We start from the raw sequence: 23,649 nt of genomic DNA on the forward strand, positions 1-23,649 counted from the left end.
ACTTTAAATGCCCAAAGAATTGAGATTTTCCCTTGCTCTACTCAAAGGTCTTAAATTTAATCAGTATGCCTTCCGTCTAGACCCCGCACCCCAGAGGAACACTGTCTGCTTCTACCGGTGATAAAGGAATATACTGGGGCAGCTGGAAATCTGAAATAAAACCAGAAATGCTCGGGACACTGAGTAGAATCAGCATTCATTACAGGTCAATGTCCTTCCACAACGCCCTATGTTATCTTTATCCTGTTCACATAAGATACACAGTACATTCAGTAATTTAGATGGACAAAGTGCTTTATAAAATTGTTGTAGAAAAAAGAGAGAACATTTTCTGCTGCGTGTCTGCCTTGCCTCAGAGAAAACCAGTTCTGTGTAGTTGTACATCAAATCATTTCTAGCTGCAACATTGTGAAAATTTGATCACATTTGATCAACCCCAGTGTTGCATATGTTTCATTAATTCTTTAATAATTAAAAGACAATTGTGAGAAAATTTGTCCTAATTTGTTTTTTACCTCCATTCTGTGCTGAGTTTTTACTCCTATTAAATAACTTTTTTGAAACTTAACTTCACACTGTACTCATTCACCCTAGAGGTAGCTCACTTCATGATGTAATCTCTTCCATGCAGATTCATAATTATTTAGAGAGGGATTTATATTGAGACCATGTAGCATTGTTTGACCGTTTATAGACAAATGTAATAGTTGGCCTTTAGCATAATACAGAAATCTGCTACTAATATAAATTACAGTCATATACAGTATAGCATTACAGGTTGGCAGAGAATAAGGATATGAGGAGTGAGTGTGGGCAGCAGGAAGGGAATTCTGTAATAATCACATCCTTTACAACTGAGATGAGGAGGAATTCCTTCATCCAGAAGCTGGTGAATCTATAGAATTTATTAACAAGTAGGGCTATGGAGGCAAAAATCATTTGGTGTATTTAAGGTAGAAATTGACAAGTAATTTTGATTGGTAAAAAGATTAAGGGTTACAGGGAGAAGGTGAGAGAATTTAATTTATTTGTTTATTTATTTATTTATTTATTTAAAAACTGCTCGGGGAGAAGGGTCTGCACTGCGCAGGCGCGTTACATAGCGCGCCAAGGTTTAAAAAGCAGACCACCATATACAGCGGCCATCGTCGGAGTGGACTGAGTCAGAGTGGGACGGCTTTGGCTCAAACAGGCTTCGGCGAGAACAGGTAGAGGCCAGGGTAGGTTCCGGTAAGTTTTTTGTTCGGATTGTCTAGCGTAGAGAGAATGCCAGGCAGGATGTTGGAATGCTCTCTTGCAGGATGTGGGAAGTCAGGAATCCCTCCAGTGTCCCTGACAACGACACCTGCAAGAACTGCATCCAGCTGCAGCTCCTGACAAACCCCGTTAGGGAACTGGAGCACGAGCTGGATGACCTGCGGATCATTCGGGAGAATGAGGAGATTATAGATCGTAGCTACAGGGAGGTAGTTACACCAAAGGAGCAGAGGACAGGAAATTGGGTCACTGTCAGGCGAGGGAAGAGGAAAGGGCAGGCAGAGCAGGGTTCCCCTGTGACCATTCCCCTCAACAACAAGTATACCGCATTGGATACTGTTGGGGGGGATGACTTACCTGGGTCAAGCTGCAATAGCCGGATCTCTGGCACTGAGGCTGGCTCTGCAGTGCAGAAGGGAGGGGGGAAAAGAGGAGAGTGGTAGTGATAGGGGACTCAATAGTTAGAGGTGCAGATAGAAGGTTCTGTGGTCATGACAGAGAATCCAGGATGGTTTGTTGACTCCCAGGTGCCAGGGTCAAGGATGTCTCTGATCGATTGCATGACATTCTGAAGTGGGAGGGTGACCAGCCAGATGTCGTGGTGCACATCGGTACCAATGACGTAGCAAGGAAGAGTGAAGAGGTCCTGGACAGTGAGTATAGAGAGCTTGGTAGGAAGTTGAAAAGCAGGACCTCGAGGGTGGTAATCTCAGGATTGCTACCTGTGCTAGGTGCCAGTGAGGGTAGGAATAGGATGCTCTGGAGGAGGAACAAGTGCCTGAGGAACTGGTGTAGGGGGCAGGGTTTCAGATTTCAGGATCATTGGGACCTCTTCTGGGGCAGGTGGGACCTGTACAAGAGAGACGGGTTACATTTGAACCACAGGGGGACCAATATCCTTTCAGGGAGGTTTGTTAGTGCTAGTGGGGAGGCTTTAAACTAGATTTGCAGGGGGATGGGAACCAGAGTGCCAGAGCTGACAGTGTGGCTGGGGTGAAAATAAATGATATTGAAAGTTTAAGCAAATCCGCTGATAGAAAGGTTGTGAGTGGTGGTAAAAATCTTCTGAGGTGTATATATTTCAATGCTAGGAGTATTACGGGGAAGGCGGATGAGTTGAGGGCGTGGATTGACACGTGGAATTATGATGTTGTAGCAATTAGTGAAACTTGGCTACAGGAGGGGCAGGACTGGCAACTTAATATTTCAGGGTTCCGATGTTTCAGATGTGATCGAGGCAGAGAAATGAAAGGTGGGGGAGTAGCATTGCTTGTTAGGGAAAATATTACAGCAGTGCTCAGGCAGGACAGATTAGAGGGCATGTCTACTGAGTCCTTATGGGTGGAGCTGAGAAACAGGAAAGGTATGGCCACATTAGTGGGATTGTATTACAGACCACCCAATAGTCAACGAGACTTGGAAGAGCAAATCTGCAGAGAGATAGCAGGCAACTGCAGGAAACATAAAGTTGTGGTGGTAGGGGATTTTAATTTTCCATACATTGATTGGGACTCCCATACTGTTAGGGGTCTAGATGGATTAGAGTTTGTAAAATGTGTTCAGGAAAGTTTTCTAAATCAGTATATAGAGGGACCAACTAGAGGGGATGCAATATTGGATCTCCTATTAGGAAACGAATTAGGGCAAGTGACAGAAGTCTGTGTAGGGGAGCACTTTGGTTCCAGTGATCATAACACCATTAGTTTCAATTTGATCATGGACAAGGATTGATCTGGTCCTAGGGTTGAGGTTCTGAACTGAAAGAAGGCCAAATTTGAAGAAATGAGAAAGGATCTAAAAAGCGTGGATTGGGACAGGTTGTTCTCTGGCAAAGATGTGATTGGTAGGTGGGAAGCCTTCAAAGGGGAAATTTTGAGAGTGCAGAGTTTGTATGTTCCTGTCAGGATTAAAGGCAAATTGAATAGGAATAAGGAACCTTGATTCTCAAAGGATATTGCAACTCTGATAAAGAAGAAGAGGGAGTTGTATGAAATGTATAGGAAACAGGGGGTAAATCAGGTGCTTGAGGAGTATAAGAAGTGCAAGAAAATACTTAAGAAAGAAATCAGGAGGGCAAAAAGAAGACATGAGGGTTGCCTTGGCAGTCAAAGTGAAGGATAATCCAAAGAGCTTTTACATGTATATTAAGAGCAAAAGGACTGTAAGGGATAAAATTGGTCCTCTTGAAGATCAGAGTGGTCGGCTTTGTACGGAACCAAAGGAAATGGGGGAGATCTTAAATAGGTTTTTTGCGTCTGTGTTTACTAAGGAAGCTGGCATGAAATCTATGGAATTGAGGGAATCAAGTAGTGAGATCATGGAAACTGTACAGATTGAAAAGGAGGAGGTGCTTGCTGTCTTGAGGAAAACTAAAGTGGATAAATCCCCGGGACCTGACAGAGTGTTCCCTCAGACCTTGAAGGAGACTAGTGTTGAAATTGCGGGGGCCCTGGCAGAAATATTTTAAATGTCGCTGTCTACGGGTGAAATGCCGGAGGATTGGAGAGTGGCTCATGTTGTTCCGTTGTTTAAAAAAGGATCGAAAAGTAATCCGGGAAATTATAGGCCGGTGAGTTTAACGTCAGTAGTAGGTAAGTTATTGGAGGGAGTACTAAGAGACAGAATCTACAAGCATTTGGATAGACGGGGGCTTATTAGGGAGAGTCAACATGGCTTTGTGCATGGTAGGTCATGTTTGACCAATCTGTTGGAGTTTTTCGAGGAGGTTACCAGGAAAGTGGATGAAGGGAAGGCTGTGGATATTGTCTACATGGACTTCAGTAAGGCCTTTGACAAGGTCCCGCATGGGAGGTTAGTTTGGAAAATTCAGTCGCCAGGTATACATGGAGAGGTGGTAAATTGGATTAGGCATTGGCTCGATGGAAGAAGCCAGAGAGTGGTGGTAGAGAATTGCTTCTCTGAGTGGAGGCCTGTGACTAGTGGTGTGCCACAGGGATCGGTGCTGGGTCCATTGTTATTTGTCATCTATATCAATAATCTGGATGATAATGTGGTAAACTGGATCAGCAAGTTTGCTGCTGATACAAAGATTGGAGGTGTAGTAGACAGTGAGGAAGGTTTTCAGAGCCTGCAGAGGGACTTGGACCAGCTGGAAAAATGGGCTGAAAAATTGCAGATGGAGTTTAATACTGACAAGTGTGAGGTATTGCACGTTGGAAGGACAAACCAACGTAGAACATACAGGGTTAATGGTAAGGCACTGAGGAGTGCAGTGGAACAGAGGGATCTGGGAATACAGATACAAAATTCCCTAAAAATATCGTCACAGGTAGATAGGGTCGTAAAGAGAGCTTTTGGTATATTGGCCTTTATTAATCAAAGTATTGAGTATAAGAGCTGGAATGTTATGATGAGGTTGTATAAGGCATTGGTGAGGCCGAATCTGGAGTATTGTGTTCAGTTTTGGTCACCAAATTACAGGAAGGATATAAATAAGGTTGAAAGAGTGCAGAAAAGGTTTACAAGGATGTTGCCAGGACTTGAGAAACTCAGTTACAGAGAAAGGTTGAATAGGTTAGGACTTTATTCCCTGGAGCGTAGAAGAATGAGGGGAGATTTGATAGAGGTATATAAAATTATGATGGGTATAGATAGAGTGAATGCAAGCAGGCTTTTTCCACTGAGGCAAGGGGAGAAAAAAACCAGAGGACATGGGTTAAGGGTGAGGGTGGAAAAGTTTAAAGGGAACATTAGGGGGGGCTTCTTCACACAGAGAGTGGTGGGAGTATGGAATGAGCTGCCAGACGAGGTGGTAAATGCGGGTTCTTTTTTAACATTTAAGAATAAATTGGACAGATACATGGATGGGAGGTGTATGGAGGGATATGGTCCATGTGCAGGTCAGTGGGACTAGGCAGAAAATGGTTCGGCACAGCCAAGAAGGGCCAAAGAGCCTGTTTCTGTGCTGTAGTTTCTATGGTTCTATGGTTCTATTAATGGGGTTGCGAAAAATAAAATCAGCCATGATTGAGTGGTGGAGCAGAAGGAATAAATGGCCTAATTCTGCTCTTATGACTTACTTGTGTAACCCTCAAGTTTGGCCAGCGGTGTTAGTCTCGGGAAGACAGTCTCTGGCCCCGCCAAACGTGTGAAATCTGAGGTGCAAAACCTCTTGCTTGTGTGAAAGTTGCATGATGTGTTCCCCTGTTACAAATCAGAACCACGAAATAACAGACGGTACAGTATATGCAAGTAAACAATTTAGCTTTATAATTCTTCATTTGACTAGAGGGTTAGTAAAGAAAAACAAAAAGAAAAGAGCCCATTTTTATGAAACAGTCTAATGTGCACGTTGGAGCTCATGGTTTCCCTTCTGGTAGTCCTCCATCGATTTCCCCCGTGTTTCGTCAACTCCTGGCCCCACTTCAAGTCCACCCCTTTCAGGCATCTTTTCTCTTCATCTTCCACCGAACAAAAAACCTAGAACAACTCGCTTTCAGGCACACAACAAGAAAGAAACACTCCCTTCATTGGACAGCGCATGTTCCAAAGCCCCCGTTATCTCTAGTCATAAGCCAAACACTGCTGCTGCAGAACAACCATTACATTAGCAGTGAAATCTTTCCCAGGGCATTTTACCTGACTCAGCGTGAGAAGGGTTGGGAATCTCTTCCTCATTCAGTGGGGAGTTAGCAAAAGGTAGCATATATCACACCCCCATTCCCTCATCCTCCGAATCAATATCCCACTCAGGGGTGGGGGCCTGTCTGCTCTCTCCTGCTGTTGGTCCTTCAGTCGCCCCGCGATGCCACAGAATCCTCTTTCTAGGTGTAGACTCCAGGTCGGGCTCTGGGTCAACCTGCGCCTATTGTCCCAGAGGCAGAAGGTGGTTCCGATGGAGAATCTTGACAGGCCCATTCCCATCCTCTGGTTTCACCCGGAAAACTGGTACATTTGGTATCTGACTCTCCACTACATAGGGCATAGCCGCCCAGCAGTCAGCCAATTTATGATTCCCAGGTAGCCCCAAATTCCTTATGAGGACTTGGTCTCCTGGCATGAGTTGGGAGAACCTAAACTTTTTTGTAATTTTATTTTTTTAATTTTTTTTTTGCTCAGCATAACAAAACTCTCAATTTCCAGATACATTTACGTTTACATTTCTTCCCCTCACAGATATCAGATATCAGAACACTTCCATCAAAATATAAACATCACCATAACATCCTATACAAAAGCCCTTATTAGCATAGTAGACAGGTTTACATCTACATACTGCAGAAAAGGTTGCCATGTTTTATGAAAACTATTTGTTTTTGAGTGTACCATACATGTCAAAAAGTCCAAAGGAATGTATTCCATGATTAATTTACGCCAACCAAAAAGTTCAGGGGCCTTATCGGATAACCAACAAAGTAAAACGTTCTTCCTCGCACAAAAAGTCAGGATGTTAAAAAGTTTTTTCCGATATACATTAATAATACGACCGCTGGGTAAGCCTAAAAGAAAAGACACAGGGTCCAGTTCAAGCTCCATCTTAAGAATCTTTTCCATTTCACCCAAAATATCACTCCAGTATGCCTGAAGTTTGGGACAAGTCCAAAAACAGCGGGTGGAAGTTCCAGTATTTACTTTACATTTAGAACACATTGGAGAAAACTCCGTCTTAAATTTTGAGAGACGATCTGGAGTCAGATGGGCTCTATGCAGAATTTTGAGTTGCAATGCTTTAGTTCTATTACAAACTGAAATTTTCTTTGCATTATCACAGATGTCTTCCCATGTTTCAGCTGTAACTTCTACCCCCAGCTCTTCCTCCCAGACCCTCCCCAGCTGCTCAGCCTCTCCACAAGAACATTCCCTCAGGATGCTGTAAAAAGTACTAAAAGAGACTTCACCCTTAGAACGAAACACCCTCTTTTCTATGTCAGAACAATAGAAATCAGTTAACAATGATGTTTTCTTCTGTATATAATCTCTTATCTGAAAGAAACAATAAAAAACCTTGTTGGGTATGTTAAATTTCTGTATTATTTGACTAAAAGACATCATCGTTCCTTCATCAAACAAATCTCCAAGATGGAAAATACCCTTAGAATCCGAAGTTTAAATCCAGAATCCATTATGCCAGGTTGAAAATCTGGACTGCTGGTTATTGGAGTGAAGGTTGATATCTTCGCTGTGTTGCCCTCAATTTGTCGCACCGCCCTCCAAACCCTGACTGTATTAATTGTTATTGGGTTGCGACAATATTCCTTAACTAGTTTCATCTTATTGAGGAAAAGCAAATTAATAAGAGGGCATTTTGCTTGTGAAGCTTCAATGTCTAGCCAAATTGAGAAGGGGTCCCTGCATACCTCCTCTTGTTTCCTTGATTCTGCTTGGTAGCTGCGACCTCAACTAATTCATAAGCCTTTTTCAGCTCCCTTCTTATATCAGACACATACTTCAGATAAGTCTTCGGTGCTAGGTCATCCTCATCATTCCCAAAACAAAGGTTGATGGACAACCTCACTTCACAACCAAACATCAGATAGTATGGCAAATACATAGTAGCTTCATTTCGGGTATAGTTGTAACTGTGGACCAGATGTCCAATATGTAGACTCCACTTGCTCTTCTTGCTGATCTCCAAGGTTCTGAGCATGTCTATCAAGGTCCAATTAAACCTCTCGGGCAGGGGATCACCCTGTGGGTGATAAGGAGTAGTCCTCAACACAAAATAATCTACAGATGCTGGGGTCAAAGCAACACTCACAACACGCTGGAGGAACTCAGCAGGTCAGGCAGCATCCGTGGAAAAGATCAGTCGATGCTTCGGGCCGGAACCCTTCGTCAGGACTCAACTTCTTAACTCCAAGCATGCTCAGTAACTCATGAATGAACCTACTCTCGAAATCCCATCATATAAAGGACAAACAAGAGAAAATCTGCAGATGCTGGTAAACAAAGTAATACATAAAATGCTGAAGGATCTCAGCAGGCCAGGCAGCATCTATGAAAAAGAGTAAACAGTCGATGTTTAGGGCAAAGACTGTTCATCAGGACTTGTGCTGCCTGGCCTGCTGAGTTCCTTCAGCATTCTGTGTGTGTTACAAAGATATAAAGGAAGCAGGAGAGAATTTGAACAGGGACTTTGGAGGACTAAAAATGGCCATAAAATGACTTTGGCAAGTAGGATTAAGAATAATCCCGGGTCATTTTACACATTCATTAAAAAAAGAGGGTAACTGGAGAGAGATGAGGAACACTCAGGGACAAATTTATGCCTGGAGCCAGAAGAAGTGGGCAACATACTAGACATGTTTTTGCTTCAATAATCAGGAGGAAATATTGGAGATCTTGAAGAGCATTAAGGTGGAAGTCCCCAGAGCCTGATGGGGTCTATCCTAAGTTACTGAGGGAGGCTAGAGAGGAATTTGGACGCTTGGCAAAAATCTTTGTATTCCCTTTAGCCATAGATGGGGTCCCAGAGAACTGGAGAGTAGCCAGGGTTGTTCCTCTGTTTATAAAGAAAAACAGAGCAGAGCAGGAATTTTTGGACTGGTGATCAGTGGTAGGAGATTCTTGGGCAAAGGATTTACTCACATCTGAAAAGGTATAGACTTATCAAGGATAGTTATCTTACAAACTTCATTGTGTTTTAAGGAGGTGACAAAAATTCTAATGAAGGTAGGCCAGGCAGCTTCTATGAGTTCCCCCAGAATTTTGTGTGTGTTGCTTGGATTTCCAGCATCTGCAGATTTTCTCTTGTTTGTGGACCATTTACTCTTTTCCATAGATGCTGCCTAGCCTGCTGAGTTCCTCCAGCATTTTTTGTGTGTTGTATGAAGGTAGGGTAGTGGATTATATAAATATGGACTTGACAATGTCATTCATGGCACATTCATACAAAACATTAAAATTAAAGTTAAAATTAAAATTAAAGCACACGGTATTTATCATTGATAGTTTGGATTCAAAATTAGATTGGTCAAAGAAGATAGTGAGTAAGGTGGAGGGGTGTTATCCTGATTGGATCATTGTGACTAGTAGTGTTCCACAAGGATCAGTGCTAGGACCTCTATATATAAATGACCTGGACAAAAATATAGGTAGGCTGATTAGTAAATTTACAGATGATACAAAAAGTTGGTGGCATAGTGGACAGCGAGAGAGGTTGTCAAAGGTTTCAGCAGGATATAAATGAGTTGGAAACTTTGGCTGAGAAATGGCAGTTGGCGTTTAATCCAGAAAAGAGTGAGGTGTTGCAGTTTGAGAAGTCAAATACGAGAGGAAGGTAAATGGCAGGACCTTTAGGAGAATTGAGGTTCCTACCAAAGCTCTCACACAAGCAGATAGGGTAGTGTGATGAAAAAGGCATAACATACTTGTCTTCATCAGTCAGGGTGTTTCATGTAGAAGTCAACAAGTCATTTAGCTGCTGTATAAAACTTCAATTAGGCCACATTTGGAGTATTGTGTGCAGTTCTGGTCTCTACATTTACAGGAAGGACGTGGAGTCTTTGGAGATGAAGCAGTTCAGGTTCTGCAGGAGGTTTTGTGGATTAAAAAGTATTAACAATAGGAGAGGTCGGGCAAATTTGAATGGGGCAACCTGATAAAGCATATAAAGTAATGAGAGGCATTGATAGGATAGGTAATCCCAGACAGTGCAGAACTGTCAAATACCTTTCAAATACTTGAGATTTCAAATATTAAATGTCAAAAACTTTATAGTTTTAAGGTGAGAGGCAGAAAGTTAAAGGAGATTTATGGGGCAAGACTTTTTACACAGAGAGTGTGAGGAGCATGAGAAAATGTGTTGCCAGAAAGTGAAAAAGCAGATACAATAGGAAAGTTTAAGAAATATTAATATAGAATAGGTGCAGGCAAATGTGATTAATTTAAATTGGCATCATGTTTGGCACAGACATCATGAGTTGAAGGGTCTGTTTCTGTGCTATACTGCTCCATGTCCTATGTTGGCAGAGAGGGACTTTGGTATATATTGTATAACCATATATAACCATATAACAATTACAGCACGGAAACAGGCCATCTCGGCCCTCCTAGTCCGTGCTGAACGCTTACCCGACCTGCACTCAGCCCATAACCCTCCATTCCTTTCCTGTCCATATATCTATCAAATTTAACTTTAAACGACAACATCGAACCTGCCTCAACCACTTCTGCCGGAAGCTCGTTCCACACAGCGACCACTCTCTGAGTAAAGAAGTTCCCCCTCATGTTACCCCTAAACTTTTGTCCTCTTATTCTCAACCCAGGTCCTCTTGTTTGAATCTTCCCCACTCTCAATGGAAAAAGTCTAACCACATCAACTCTATCAATCCCCCTCATAATTTTAAACACCTCTATCAAGTCCCCTCTCAACCTTCTACGCTCCAAAGAATAAAGACCTAACTTGTTCAACCTTTCTCTGTAACTTAGGAGATGAAACTCAGGCAACATTTTAATAAACCTCCTCTGTACTCTCTCAATTTTATTGACATCCTTCCTATAATTCACTGACCAGAACTGTACACAATACTCCAGATTTGGCCTTATCAATGCCTTATACAAATTCAACATTACATCCCAACTCCGATACTCAATGCTCTGATTAATAAAGGCCAGCAAACCAAAAGCTTTCTTCACCACCCTATCCACATGAGATTCCATCTTCAGGGAACTGTGCACCATTATTCCTAGATCCCTCTGGTCTAAAGCATTCTTTAATGCCCTACCATTTACCAGGTATGTCCTATTTTGATTAGTTCTACCAAAATGTAGCACCTCACGTTTTTCAGCATTAAACTCCATCTGCCATCTTTCAGCCCACTCTTCTAACTGGCCTGTATCTCTCTGCAAGCTTTGAAAACCTACCTCATCATCCACAACACCACCTATCTTAGTATCATCTGCATAATTACTAATCCAATTTACCACCCCATCATCCAGATCATTAATATATATGACAAACAACATTGGACCCAGTACAGATCCCTGAGGCACACCGCTACACAGCATCCTCCAGTCTGACACACGGTTATCCACCATTACTCTCTGGCTTCTCCTATCTAGCCGCTGCTGAATCCATCTATGCTGCCATGGCACCTAATATTTGCCAAATCACTTATTGATTACTTCAGAAAGATGTACTTCAGTAAGAAGAATTGTTAAATAACAAGTTATTACATAAAGGAAACTCGTGTTACATCACAAACAGGCCATTCAGCCTAAATATAGAAAGAAATAGTCCATGGAAATAATTCTGAAGATATGTTGCTTGGGTGGTTGATGGTTCTGTTAAGTTGTTCTCCAATTTTGGCAATTTACTTACAAACATTTCTTCACCATATGAGGAGATTTCATCAGTGTGCTGTTGATTGTAGTGTGTCCTCTGAATGCTTTTCAGTCAGTTGATTGAACGTGATTTTGAAAACCCATTTGTGATGTGGGGATGGAAATCTCTTCACTGATTGGCTGTGTGGGTGAACTTTAAGCATTCTGGTATGGAATTTAGCCTGTGTCATCTCATAAATAGGTACGGGGTCTATGTGTTTGTTTACAGAACAACAAGATTTCCTCTCCAAGTCTTGGCATCCACAAGCTGGTATTTCTTAAGATCATCTAATAGTCCTTGAGTACACAGGAAATCTGCACTAAGCAGAGGTCTAGCCACTTTAGCCAGGACGAAATCCCATGTGTAACATGGCTCACTGAAGCAGTATGTCCAATGAGAGTGTGGAACAAGCTGCCACTGCAAGTGGTGCATGCGAGCTCGATTTCAATGTTTAAGAGAAGTTCGCATAAGTGTATGGATGGTAGGGGTATGGTCTGGGTGCATTTTGATGGATGTAGCAGTCTAAATGGTTCAACATAGACTAGATGGACTGAAGGGCCTGTTTCTGTGCTGTATTTTTCTATGACTCTCTGATTTTTTAAGGATAGCTCACAGGTTAGATAGGTGGTTAAATATCATGCCAAAGCTTTCGTTATTACCTGACATATAAAATACTCCTGAGAATTAATGCTTGCTTTGTATATAATGCCACAAATTGACTTCAGTGTTACTGTAAAAATTGGATTGAACTAGAGCAAGTACAGAAAAGTTTTCAAAGAACGTTGCCAGAACTGGAAAATTTTAACTACAAAAAATATTGTATAAGTTGGGTTGTTATTCTTTGGAACTGGGGCAGCTAAGGAGAGATTTAATTGGACCATATATATATCTATGAGATGCTTAGAGCAAATAGGAAGAACAAATTACCCCTTGCAGAGATGTCAAAATCAGAAAACATAGACTTTAAAAACTTAATCAGCAGATGGAATCTACCACTTTTAGTTGGGTGACTCCAGACCAACTAATGTGGTTGACTGCTGATTGGCCTAGCAAGAAAGAATGGAAATGGACTATACATGGTGGGAATTCCTGGATCCCAGTTAACAAACAAATAAAGATTGAAGAACCAAAGCTGCTGAGCTATTGCTGAATTAGGCTGAGAAGCTGATTTCCAAACTTAATGGATACAACGGGCTAAATTGCTTCTCAGGATAAAAAGATCCCATGACATTATTCTAAGGAGGGGCATACTTGTGGTGACCTTATCAACATTTGTCTCTCAACCAGCATTACTAATAGCTTTTCTGGACATTTGATTACAAAATATTGTTGTGTGCAAATGTTGCCATGTTTCTCTACAAGACAGAGATAGCTACACTTTAAAAGTACTTAGTTAGCTCTAAAAGGTTTTGGAATGCCTAGTCCATTAGCAAGAAACTGGGAGAAAAAGTGAACATGAAGCTGTTCCACCATCGAAGAGTAATCTGCACTTCTTAAGGGGACAACAAAATAAACTGTGGCTTTCAGATGCTGCATTAAATGATCATGGAAAAGGAGGGCAGGAGTAGAAATGTCCTTCCCCTTAAAGTTGCTAGAATGCTGTTCAAATGCAGTATTGGAATAAGTCAGTACTGGATCATTTCACATAATTCACAACTCATTTCTTATCCATTATAAGTATTCTCCTCTATTCACAACACATATTTCATTACACCTTCTTTTGGTAGTAATACTTCTCTTAGTGTTTGTTCTCTTGTATTTCCACATCTCTCCTATCCTTTAAGTGCCATCACCACAATTCTACCTTGGCACAAATAGTCTCAGAGCATCTCACTGAAGTACGAATAACATCTTTCTCTTTTCTTTCTGGTGTTAGAGATTTGATAAGAACAAGAGGAGTAGGTACCTCTATGAATTTTCTCTCTCATGAACATGAGGGCATGGCACAAAATGAGGAAGCTAAAGGATGCATCCTGCAGAGATCATGGTCTTCATGGTGTAAGACCCCATAATGATCAGGAAGAATAATATTCAGTGCGAGCTATGTAATCCTGTGTGTCATGCACAATTATCTCTGAGGGATTGGTGGCATCCTTTCCATTTGGGCTCTCTTAGCCACAAACGGTACATTTGTGTTATGGCATTGCATCAATATCACATGCCTCCCTTCTACACACCTGAAAACCAACCTTGCTGGCTGCAACTAAGCAGCAAGACCTTGAGAAGTGACTGGGTTTTGTGCGTTGCAATCAGGTCTCATGGGGAGACCAACAGAAGATCTAGTCCAAATTGACTAGGCTCAAGGACAGCTTCTAATCCACTGTTATAAAACCATTATATATTAACTGTTTCCTCAGTATAAGATGGTCTCTTGACCTCACACTCTATCTCATTATGATCTTGTACTTTATTATTTACCTGCTGTTCACTTCCTTTATTGCTGCTATACTTTATTCTGCATTCTGTTACTGTTTTACTCTGTTCTAGTTTGATATAGTGTTAATAATTTGATCTGTATGAATAGTATGCCTGACAGCATGCAATAATCTTTCACTGTACCTTGGTACGTGTGACAATAATAAACCAATTCTATTTCCAAGTCCATGTCCCCAATTGGATTTCTCAAAGCTTCTGGGAGCCCCAAAAGCACCCAAAAACATTAAAATAATATTTTTGAATAAATGAAAACATTACTGCAAACAATTTTTAAAAATATACCTTACCTTGCTCGTACCCTTTTTACCATACAACTATAAAATTTCCATTCTAGTAAATGGAGAGTTAGGTCCTCTGAGATAAGCACACAGGCCCCTTATTGTAAAGGCTGTGAAATTCCCACAATCTCCTGCTTCACTGGTGGGCTCCACATGGAGAACAGCTTCCAGAAAGAAATCAGCAGTGATTGGTGAATAAGGTTGTGAATTTGCATTTGCACATGAGCTGTAACTTAGACATATACAGCACTGAAACAGGTCCTTCAACTTACCAAATCCATGCCGGTTACCGAGCACCTATTAACTTGCTTTCATTTTTATTGTTAAATAGTCACAGTTCCTCACAGGACTGCCAGCAGAACCTTTTACAATCCAGGCCATAATTTTGAGTAGCCTCCAACTATTTCTACAGAACCATAGCCTACAATGATGTATTCCTCATGCATCGTTCACCTTTTGAACCACTCAACACTATCTTAGAGCACTTGCTTTGAAAAAGAACAGAATAGATGAAAACAATTAATGATATATCCGAAGTAATCATTTTAAAATGTAGTAATGTTGGACAGTCAAGTCAAAGTTTGCTTTGATGAAGAATTTTTCCCTCTTTCATTCCCAAGGAAGCAGAACTACTTCTATATGGAGGGAAACATAAAATAAAAATAGCCAGTAATAGTTGATAACTTAGTTGTTATTGCCCAGAGAAGCATAACATGTACCCCTAAAGAAATTGAAATGAGCAGCAACAACTGTGTAGGGACATAAACAGCTCACTACAAATTTCCTTTATATGATCAATCAATGCATTAATAAGACAACTAATCTACAGAGGGGAAAATAATTGTAACAAATTGGTTGATGTGGGAATTCTCTTCTAATGGCTTGCATTAGTGGCCAATATTTTAACGTGCGTTTCCTCACAGAGAAAGATGGTAAAATCTGTTGACAAATTCCTGAATAACCGATTCAAGCACAACGTCATCAGATCCTTGGTAATTGATCAACTGGGGCTGTTCAGTTGGAAATTGAGTACAATATAGTCGAAGTATGGAAAAGGATGAAAAATTCTTTTCAGATTAGGCCCAAATCCTACTGAGAATGTTCGCCTAATTAATCTCAGGGATTAACAAAATCCAAACAATTTTAAAACAATCGTCATTTCCACTTAACGCTTATTTTGCCAATTTCCTACAATATAAGCAGGCTCCAGTATATTAATTCACAGGACAATCTCTCAGTGTGCATTTGTAAATACATTGAGAGATCCACAGATCCCTGTCAGCTAATCTGGAGCCTCAATTTTACTAGGGCTCCGCTTGTTTTCCCCACAAAGACTACATCCCACATGAGCAGCAAAAGATAGTGTACTGTGTTTATGTAGGAAATGGAGTTTAAAAAACCTAACTAAGTCCCCATGAGGATCCGTCAACTTACTGGAGACTACAGGGTTCATTTGCAATGATTATAAACTGATAGGACTGAAGTAACCCAACTGAGAGCCCATGACGGAACCACCAGCCACCAGCTGTTCCACATATCAGACTTCCATTTATGCTTGGCCAAACCAAGAGATCAAATGCAAAACATTCAACCTCCCAGTTCATATCCATCCCTTCAGTTTCTCACCAGAGCTGGCTGATGTACCAATCATTTGAATGGGGCCAATGACCACTTAAAAAAAGCTAAGTGCAGAATAAGTATATATTTATAATTTATTTTAATTTATTTTAAATATTTGATAAATGTCCCCATCGAAGACATTTATCAACTATTCAATTTATGACTTACTTGTCACTCAGCGCCTCCCCTGGCTGGTGAGAATCCGCTTATTTACAAAGACCCTGCTAATTCTTGATTTTGTTTCGAAGAAAAGGAAGCCACCAGTGACAGTGAATCCATGGTCAGGCCAGATCAAACACGATCAGGATATATACTTATCAGTTGAAATGTATCGCCTTCTTCGACAACTTAAAATCCATTTGATTGAGTCAATTAAATTAGTCGGGTTATTCAGCTCATTTATTTAATCTGGATTCATTATAAGACTCAATTAATTGCAGTCACTCTGAACAACTACAGTAAAACTTATCAGGACTTTAGTGAGAGCAGATTAGAAAACTTTCCAAACTATTCAAAGTTTCTCCAATTAATACTGCAACACACTTTTTATAGATGTTACACAGATGTATAAGTGACGTTCCAGCGAACTCGGTGAATGTGGGAAAAGGGACTCTTGTGAGCTTAAAGGGAGTGCCAGAATGAAAACCCAGTAAGCCAGACCATTGGGATTTCTGAACAGTGGCAGAGCAGATTATCAGAATTGCTGTACTTTGACTTACAACATACAGTCATACAATTACAAAGGACTATAAAACAATTTACTCCGTAAGTCCATGCCAGAGCTTATACCTCCTCTCGTTCATTCTTTATGTATCATGTTGTATGATGTGAGTGATCATGGTCTTTCCATGACGATGATTGTTCTTGGCAAATTTTTCCACAGAATTGTCTTCTTCTGGACAGTGTGGCCCCAGCTATTATTAATACCCTGCAGAGACTGTTCACCTAGCATCAGTGGTCGCATAACTAGGACTTGAGATATGCACGAGCTGCTCATACAACCTGCTTCCGTGGCTTCACGTGACCCTGATCGGTGGGACGAAGCAGGTGCTGCATTTTGCCCAAGGGTGACCTGCAGGCTAGCGGAGGGAAGGAACGCCTTACACTTCCTTTGCTGATCTCCACCCTGTTTTGTCTTTATTTAATCTCATAGCAGATCCTTCTATATTCTTTTTCCTTGTGTGCTCATTTCACTTTGCTTAAATGTGCCTATGTTATTCACCATGTCCATAAATTCAATGTTCTATTTCATTACTTTTAGCTCAGAACATTCTCCTGAATTCCAAACTGGAATCAAATTAAATGCTGAAATAGAATGATCCCACAAGGGAGTCATTGACTGTTGAGTTTCATAGACGTATGTTACTGGCTTACCAAATTAGAAGCAACTGAATCATTTTAGCTTTAATACTTTCAAAAAAATTGGTGCTGTTGAACCTCTAACTTACAGCATACCAACAGCCATTCAGTCCAAGTAATAACGTCAGTGGTTATCCTGCCACACCTAACAAATACAACACATCCTGAAGGACAAAAATGTCAACGTAAAGGAACCGTGGATGTTGAGAGAGGTGGTGAATTTAGACAAGAAGTTAAAGGATGCATATGTAAGGTTTAGGAAGCTAAAATCAAACACAGCCCCTGAGGAATATATAAAAAAACAGAAAAGAACTCAAGAAGAGAATTTTAAAAAAACAGGATGTGCCATGAAAACTCCTTGGCAGGTAGGATTAAATAATCCAAAAGCATTCTATACATAGTGAATGGCTGGAATTATCTGTTCCAGAGGGTAATGGGGGGAGGCTAAATCACTAGAAAGGCAGAAATCATTATTTAGGGTGTGGATAAATCGACAGTTTATTTATTTTTATTTACTTTTTTATTTTGCAATACTGCACTTCTGCCCTTTGAGCCCAGAAACCCTACATCCCCAATTAACCCAACCTACTCACAGGACAACTTACAACCTAGTACGTCTTTAGACTGTGGGAGGAAACAGGAGCACCCAGGGAAAACCCAAGCGTTCCATGGAGAGGACGTACACAGACTCCTTACAGAACGGTGCCGGAATTGAACTCCGAAGTACAGACAGCCCGAGCTATGATAGCTTCACACTAGATGCAATGCTAACATGGCAATAAGAACAATCATGGACAAGGTGCTTAGGCCAACATACATCAGCCATAGCCATTCAGAATGGAAAGACAGGCTTGAGGGATCTGGTGCACTATTCCTGCTCTCATTTTCTAGTGTCCTTATGTTCCTGAATGGCAATAACTGCTGTTGAAAACAATAAAGACTGGTTTTTGGTATTACAGTTATTTTATCCTAATTTACCAGCCTCATTTGTACTTAGGACATGCCATTCCATGGTGATATCTGTACCATGGTTATGGTTGGACCAACATGGTCTTCTACTGAAGCTGCTCTGGCTTTTCACAGTGTACGAGTTCCCCATAACCACTGCAGAAGGCACTGAGGGGAAAGTCAACAAGCACCTGCAGAGGTGGCTGGGAATCCACCCCCCCCCCCAAGTTTTTTCTCAGTGGGGCTCTAAGTAAAATCGGGCCAGCTACAGTTCCCATTGTCATCGGTAGTGGAGGAGTTCAAGGTGGCAAAGTGTAGAGTTGTGTTAACACTGAGGGGCTCCGATGCCAAGCAAATAAATCAAGCAGGAGTCATAAAAGATTGGGCCGAAAATGGGCTGCCACCTTGGCCAGAGACCAGCTGTGAGCTCCCTGCAATTATCGGCAACCCATGCCTGGGATGGCAAGGCCTCGGCTCTGCACACTTCCAAAGATGAGTGAGTGCAAGTGCAAGGGATAGGCGTGACATGCTCCAGGCAGAGGTACGGAACCACGAGGATGAAAGGCAGTTATCGACAGCAGTGGAGTTGGGGGTCACAGGGCATCTGGACAAAATGGGATCTTCCCAAGCGCAAGTTCACTTGATCAGAGCTTTGGAGACTGGAGCCCTTCCACATTTCTATCCTCCTGCAGTCGTGTATGACACTCTCCCTACTCCATCACAGCTGCACACATGGGGGCTGAGAGATGACACTAACAGCAAGCTTTGTGGTCGGTGGGGTTCATTGGCACACATGCTGTCAGGAATCAAAACAGCCTTAACACAAGGACAGTATAGGTGGCACCACAATAAGGTCCTGCTGTCCCTTGCTGACATGTTGGAGCGGGAAAGGTGTAAAAAGAGACCAGCTGGCAGAGAGACAAACAGGGCAGTCATTTTCAACAATGAGAGGGTCACACCAGTCATATCAAAGAGGCCTAAATCTAATCTGCTCCAAACTGCCAAATCACAGGAGATGAGGGTCGATGTGGGGAGTAAGCTGCAGTTCCTGGGGGTGGTGAAAACCACACTTCTAGACATCATACTGTGGTCCACTGAAGACAAGAAAATCATCCCGGTGGAGGACACAGTACCATGGAGAGAAGGGTCACTCCTGGACTAAGTACCAGTCCTTAGTCCAGGAGTGCAGGGACAAAAGATGGCAGACGTGGATATTCCCTGTGGGGATCGGCTGCAGAGGGTTTCCAGCAAGGTCAGCATGGAGGTTGCTGTCTTTGTTGGGCCTGATGAAAAGAGCAAGAACCAAACAGCTCACAGGATAGGGAGGAAGCAGGAAGAGCCTCTTGCTGGATATAGAGCAGGTGAAGCAAGTTGAGCTGGAAGTCAGGAGCAGATGGGCAGTGACTTGGCTACCACTGCTGACCCACCAACTGGTTAAGGGTTGAAGCACTCTTCAAAGATTGGGTACCACCTGACAACATCTGCTCCTGGCCAAAGGCTACAGTTACTTCATCGGGTAACTGAAGAGAGTATCCTGGTGAATGATGCAATAACATTTTATATAATTCTCTAATCGGGTTTAGTGACGCCTAAAAGAACCTTTACTCTACACACCAATACTCCTACCCTTACCAAAAGGGAATGGTTGTTTCTGGACAAGGGTAAGGATTTCTGACAATAACTATTTGCTTGGTATTACACTGAAATATCAGCCTAATGTATAAGCCCAAATATTGAGGTGAAACATGTATTCACAAAATTCAGATTCAGAGGCAGGAGTGTTAGCCATGCTGTCCCATTTGAAAATATGTAATAATTTTGAAAGACCAATGCATGCACATTCAGTCATGATCTCAAATGTTTAACTTCATTTTCTTGGGAATCAAATAGTAGTTTTAATGCACAATTATTTTCACAATTTGTTCTTTTAGTCAATGTCAAGTTTTACTCACTGCAAATAGAAGTACCCCAAAGACAGATGTAACTATTGGGTAAGAGTGATACTTTTGAAGAGGTAGTCCTCAGTCCTAAAATGTATCTAGTTTATTATATGGTTTATTCTGCACTAATTATCATTCCTCCTGGATAGAAAATGCACCTTAACATGGTTTTATTTGTATGCAAAAAGGACAGTATTTTTGGACCAACTTTCAGCAAACCTGAAAGGTACCTTACCTGAAATTAAATTGAGCAATTTCTCAGACATCCTTGTTGGCCACCAAAAAGTGGTTACTAATGCTCACACCAACATGCCCAGCAATGACTAACTAATCCTCCTGCCAGTCACATCTAACAGAACTACTATTAGCACCATTAAGAACAGGAAATGATTTTACCTACATCAATTGTCAATAGCTATCCTGCACTAGCTGATTTTTTTTTAATTATTCCATTTTTATCAGACAATATTTCTGCTAATCGCTGCTGAATTTTTCAAGTAGATTCTGTACATAGAGTGGTAATTGTGGTGTCTTAATGGGCTATTTCTGCTCTGTTTGGTAAATGTCCATTAGGAGCGACAAGTCCAATCATAATATTGCCCAATCTTCAACCCATTGACTGGCATAACAGCACAAAAAGATACCCTTCCTAAAATAAGTTTAAGACACCTTACATAAGTAAATGAAGAACTTAAGACTAGCTTTATGTCCTCAGAGAAATTAGATGCTGCTCCAGCCTTACTCTGTTTCAATATTCTTCAAGGTAATTCTGCATCCTAATATTCCTGAGGCATGCTAGTGTTCCAGCAAAATTCTGTAGCTAGTTACCACTGGAAACAGTGAAAGGTCTGGAGAAATTCTGCAGCTCTATATTTCTAGAAACACCTGACATTCTGGAGTTATTTTGTACCCTATTATCTTTGAAGTGCTGACTAGTCTGGAGCAATGTGCACAAGTGCCAATTTCCTCAGCAAATAAGTTTCCTCCATTCTTCATGGACTAATGTTGACAACAAAAATGAATTTTATAGGTTGTTCCTGAGACTCCTTTAAACCTTCCAACTGCTGCTTTGGCTGATTTTAACAAACTTAGCACAAATAAGATTTATAGGTCTGCTCTGCAGGTCTTGGCACCACAAGAAAAGATACATTCACTTAATGAACTATTGGGTCCTGTACTTAAAGGATCTCAGCTCTTAGATTTTGCTTAGGTGTCACTTTCTACCACTCTGTCTTCTCTGGGAGAATTTACTGCAGGCAGACACATTGTAAACAGAAGCAATGGATTCTGATAGACTGTACCATTTAAGTTGCTATGGTACTGCAAATTCAACAAAGAAAATCAAATTTCCTTTTAAGGAAAATCTGGGATTCTGATATGTACAAAACCTTTCAATCCAAAAGAAACAAAACTAGGCTTTGACTGTGGCAAATTAAAATCTGATTGGCAATCCAAAGCACCCAAATATCAAAGTGATCTTGAGCATTTGTTAAGCCATGTGATAAAAATTGCAAATGCCGGAACGGTTTCTTTGCTCCATTGCACATATATCTACAAGGGGTCTTGCATTTACCACAAGGCAAAGGCCAATTTAAAAGATCAGCAATCCTAGTTAAAAATCATTGCTGCTTCCAGTGTTTGATGTTTCATGGATTGCCAGTAATAACAGACCATAACGCCCATCAACTCCCAGCAAGCAGTCCAGGTACGGAATGTCTAATAACCACCCTATCAGGCATTGATAGGAGAATACGGTGAACCAAATCTTGCTGGAACAGCAATCTCCCAGCTTGAATCAATATAACAAAACATATAAAGCTGACTTATAGTTAATAGTCACACCTAAAAAAGTAACATAAATATGGGAATTTGCCAAGGACAGGTTGATTTTAATTAGATTATTAAAGGTTAGGAAACTATTGTAAATCAAAGGAATTTAGTGGAACATACAAGCAAAAGTAGATTATTCAGCCACTTCCAGTTTTATCACCACTCGTTTGACCCATGGATGATCTGAGTCTGAACTCCATCTCCCCACTTTGCTCCATAAGCCCATCAGAAGAAAAATTAATCAACTGTATTAAACTTTTTAATCATCTTCTCAAATAAATTCCTGTTCAATTTGCTACAGCAAGAAAATGCAAGATTAATTTGTGTAACCAGTCCCATACCTTGACACTTACTCTGTATGTGCTCCAAGACCAAAATATCCTCCCTGAAGCCCAGTGCTTAAAACTGAATGCAAGATTCCAGATGAAGACTCACTAAAGGTTTATACAACAGTATCCTAAATTTCAGTACATTTTAAATTAGTATTCTTAATAGTGGCCACTCTCCATTGTCTTTTTGCATTATTTTTGTATCTGTTGTATCAACCTTTAGTGATTCCTAGTGTTCATACCTGCTTTTTGCTTGGGGATCCTTCAGAAGTTTATTTGTCTGATCCTACTTCCTTTGGTCCAGTGAGGATATCCGCACACTTGAATTTGTCCCTGTCACAGCCTGCCCACTCACTGAATTTCCTCAGATGCTGCCTGACTTGCTGAGTTCCTACAGCATTTGTGTGCGTTACTTGGATTTCCAACATCTGCAGATTTTCGCTTGTTTGTGAGTGGCATCCTTACCTGGTATGGTTTGTTGATGTTGGAACTGTAGATGTAACTGTTATTCATCCAGCACAAGCAAATACACTTGGAGACTTGTTTGAAAAATTTACCCAACCTCGAGGTATATTGGGTTGATATACATTTTAACAATAAAAAAAACAGGTACAGTATTTTACCTCAGTGTTTTTGATGTAAAGAAAAAATTCCACAAATCTTACAATGGAATCGGATGATAAGTGAAAAGCTTATACAAATATATTTGACAAGTCAAAAAGGTGCATGTCAGTATCATTTATTTATTTATCTGATGAGCTGCAGCATGAAATAGGCCCTTCCAGCCTTTCGAGCCGCACTGCCCAGCAACTCCCAAATGAACCTTAGCCTAATCACAGGACAATTTACAATGACCAATTAACCTACTGACTGGCACACTTCTGGACTGTGGAAGGAAGCTGGAGCACCTAGGGCATACCCATGCATTCAACAGAGAGGATGTACAGATGATGTCAGAATTTAACTCCGAACTCCAATATCCCAAGATGAAGTAGCATCATGCTTACCGCTATGCTACCCTACCTTATATTCTCTAAATGTCTGGGATCAAAGCCCAGGCATCCAAAATATCCTTCTTTAACCACAGTATTCTGAGGGTTAACTCAATGAATAAACAAACACTACAAGTATTGATTAACAGAGCAAATATGACTTTGACCAAGTTTGAAGTGGCAATTGATAAAATAGTCATTTTGCAATCCTCATAATCTCATTCCAGAGTTGGAAACATGGGGCTCCCCTTTATCTGTTTTTTTTTGTCCACCTGCCTGTCATACAGTGATGCAAAGAAGGTGTAAAGCACAAGATGTCGCAGCTATTGTCATGGCTGGGGTTGGATGTGATTCAAACCTAGCTCTACTATCTGT

At 41.0% G+C, this 23,649-nt stretch overlaps 1 protein-coding gene across 2 annotated transcripts in view; it reads left to right on the forward strand.

Moving 5' to 3' along the window:
* Window positions 1-23,649, forward strand: part of LOC134351794 (G-protein coupled receptor 20-like) — a 43,827-nt gene that overhangs the window by 12,284 nt on the left and 7,894 nt on the right. The gene's annotated exons all lie outside the window — the stretch shown is intronic.

The sequence above is a fragment of the Mobula hypostoma genome, chromosome 1 (assembly GCF_963921235.1).
Source record: "Mobula hypostoma chromosome 1, sMobHyp1.1, whole genome shotgun sequence".
In the NCBI taxonomy this organism is placed as follows: Eukaryota; Metazoa; Chordata; class Chondrichthyes; order Myliobatiformes; family Myliobatidae; genus Mobula; species Mobula hypostoma.